At 41.6% G+C, this 3,150-nt stretch overlaps 1 non-coding gene across 1 annotated transcript; it reads left to right on the top strand.

Moving 5' to 3' along the window:
• On the top strand, positions 1-74 carry TRNAN-GUU. The gene has a single exon. It is a non-coding gene; the product is annotated as a tRNA-Asn (tRNA).
• The last annotated feature ends 3,076 nt before the right edge of the window (positions 75-3,150 follow it).

A 3,150-nucleotide genomic window follows, 5' to 3' on the forward strand; every position in this document is an offset into this window, starting at 1 on the left:
GTCTCTGTGGCGCAATCGGTTAGCGCGTTCGGCTGTTAACCGAAAGGTTGGTGGTTCGAGCCCACCCAGGGACGCTCACCCCTTTTACAGGCGGGTGCCCGGTAGTTTTGCATAAATCATGGAGTTGAGGCCTCCGGGCAACGCAGGCGTGGATTTCGAGGGTCCGGAGAAGAGAAACCGCGGATCTCACTTTGCGGTCCGGCAGGGGGTGGCTCTCCAGCTTCCGGGCGCGCTGAGGCCCCTCCTCCAACCCCGGCGGCCGGGTGGGCGCTTCCTGCCGCCCCGAACAGGCGTGTGGGTCCAGCTCCTTAAGGCCCCCGCATCCTTTCTCTTCCACTCCCTGGGTTCCTAAACTCCGGCCCTCTTCACCCTCGCTCTTTCCCGAAACCCCCGTCCCACAGCTCCCAGCCCCGCCTGGCCGGGCTCCCGCGGGCCCTGGTCAGTCAGCGGCGCCCAGAGCGCGCAGAGGCCGGGCGGCCGCCGCGTTCCGGCCTCGAACTCGCCGCCCCGTCTCCAGGCGCGGCCCGAGCTGGCCTGGTTCTGCTTCAGGACCCCTGCGATGTCAGAGGTCGACTGAATGTATGTATTTAGTGTCAAGTTCAAGCTGTACGTTGACTTAAAACGCTCCAGGTTTTTTATCTGTTGGGTTTTTTTTTTTTTAAACTAATGTTGAATTGTGCAGCATTTCGTCTGTTCCCCGTCAGCGTAAACAAATATTCCCATAATTTAACTTAGACTAACCCTCGCATTGGTAAACTAAGCAATGTTTGTCATAAAGCCTTTGTGTGGACACTATTGTAAGAGCATTGGTATGTTATAGTTTACTTTTTCTACTAAAGTTTTAGAATTTAATAGAGAATAGAGTAAACCTGCAAAATGTCCCATATATTCAGAAAGGGAGAAAACTTTTTTTACAACTGTATCATTGTTACACTTAAAAAAAAACCCAAATTATGAGAAAGATTAAAGTGAAACTGCTAACATATTTTGCTTCGACATTCTATAAGCATATTACCATTTATTTCACAAAAAATGCAAAACTCTCCCAAATCCTTACCTTGTACTTTGTTCTCTAAATATATGCTGCCTTGGTGACGTAATCAGTTTCACCATAATAATTAGTCTTGGCCATAGATTAATTTGAAAGACGTTCTGGAGAAAAGTGGTATGTCTTATTCCTGCAAGTATGCTCTGCTTTATGTTTTCCCCCACGTTAGCATATTAATAAAGGCTAACACTTTTTGAGTGCTTACTACTTGCTAGGCACGATTCTAAGTGCTTTCCTGGATGAAAGTGTGAGATCCGTGCAACAACTCTCCCAGGGAGGTCCTATTGTTTCCATTGTATTGGTGAGCCAACTGAGGCTCCGTGCAGTTGAGTGATTTGCCTGGTCGCAGTTAGTGTCTAGCACAGTGCAGATTTAAACTCGAGTTTCAGGCTTCAGAGCCCACGCTTCTCACTCCTGTACTACCTACCCAGAAGTTCTCTCCTCTAAAATAGAGCTACTTGATTGATTCGTTAATTTAAAACCAAAGGTGATACTTTCATTGGTTTTTCTGAAGTTTCATTAATATTTTGTTCCAAATCTCACGAAGGAAAGAAAAAACCCCACTGAACATTCATGGAATACGAAAGGGCATTAAGTCATGTGCTGCTTCATTTTATTGAAATGAAAACTGTGTGGGAACATGAACTCTGGAACATGTCTTTGGAAAACAGTTTGATAGCATTTGTGTAGAGAAGACAAGATTAGAAATAAAGGCAGGTTGGAATAGCCCAGAGAAAATATGGAAGAGAAAGAGAAAGAAGAATTGGTTCAAGCCAAGCAATGGGGGCTAATCTGGTGTCTAGGGATTCTTGGACCCCAGGCTGATATTTGGCAGTTGGGGAGCCCAGACAGACCCCTATTTTAGGACCCCTTTGTGAGAGAATACCAGTATCTGCACTTGACAGATGCCTAGGTGGTAGTTTTAAACTTGATCCTAAATTTCTAAGTATGTTCTACTTCACCCTATTTGGGAGATTAGTGGGATTTAGAGGCCAGAACATAAAGACAGGATTACATGAGAATGTAATGTAAGTAGTTGATTTTATGATGTGGGCAGGTACTTAGTGAACTTCTTTATGCTAGGCTGTTGCATACAGATAAGATAGGTGGGAAACATTTTTTTTAATTGCTTAATTATTTATGGGTGTGTTGGCTTTGTACAATGTGTATTGGGTATAGATGTTGTAATAAATGCTATTTCTGGGGAGCGTTATTTTGTTCCTAGTTTCTTGGGTCTGTAGTACCAACCAAGCCCAGAATATGTTGAGATCATTTAGGACATTAGTTAAAGGCTGAAGAGCATTTAAAAGGCTTTGCTGAGCATCTGAGCATGTAAATATGTTCCTGATAAACAGTTGTATACTTAAACTTCATATATAAAATCAGAGGGAAACTCACTGAAGTAATGCAGTAAAAGGTGAATCAAGTGCTGTGGTTTATGCAAACTTGTTAGAGAAGGTAATAGTCATGTGATTTAAAATAATAATTTAAAGTGTTTTTTATATTGTAGCATTTCTTTAGATAATGGAGGTTGGGAGGAGACCACATGGCTAATACGTTTCTGTGTTCATTTGTTGACACCTGTATCTGATGTCATATGATACAAGGTTTAGGGGGAATAAGATGTTAAGCTGCCAGAGAAACACAACTACCTTTTTTCTGCATTCATAATATATATCCTAATGAGTAATGCCAACATGAATTTTAATTTTATTTCTCTGAATTTTGGTGGAGGTGATGCCTGAAATGTTCAACTAATTGCTACAACCAGCAGAGCAGGGGTAAATTGGTGGTAGAAGAAGCCATAATGCATTTAACTAGAAAATAGTTTAAGAAGTTGAAACCTTTTAAATAATTAAGAATGTTAATTTTATCAGCTGCAGCACTTCATTTAAAGTGCTTCATGTTGAGCCCCTTTGGTGGTGTCCATGCAGTCTGTGTTTTTGCATATTGAAAATTGTGTGTGTGTTATTTTACATGTATTTATGGTTTTTAAAATTAATTTTTATTAGAGTATAGTTGATTTAAAATGTGTTTCTGCTGTACAGCAAAGTGAGTCAGTTATACATATATCCACTCTTTTTAAAATAATTGTTGAACTT

Source organism: Phocoena sinus, chromosome 2 (genome assembly GCF_008692025.1).
Source record: "Phocoena sinus isolate mPhoSin1 chromosome 2, mPhoSin1.pri, whole genome shotgun sequence".
Lineage (NCBI taxonomy): Eukaryota > Metazoa > Chordata > Mammalia > Artiodactyla > Phocoenidae > Phocoena > Phocoena sinus.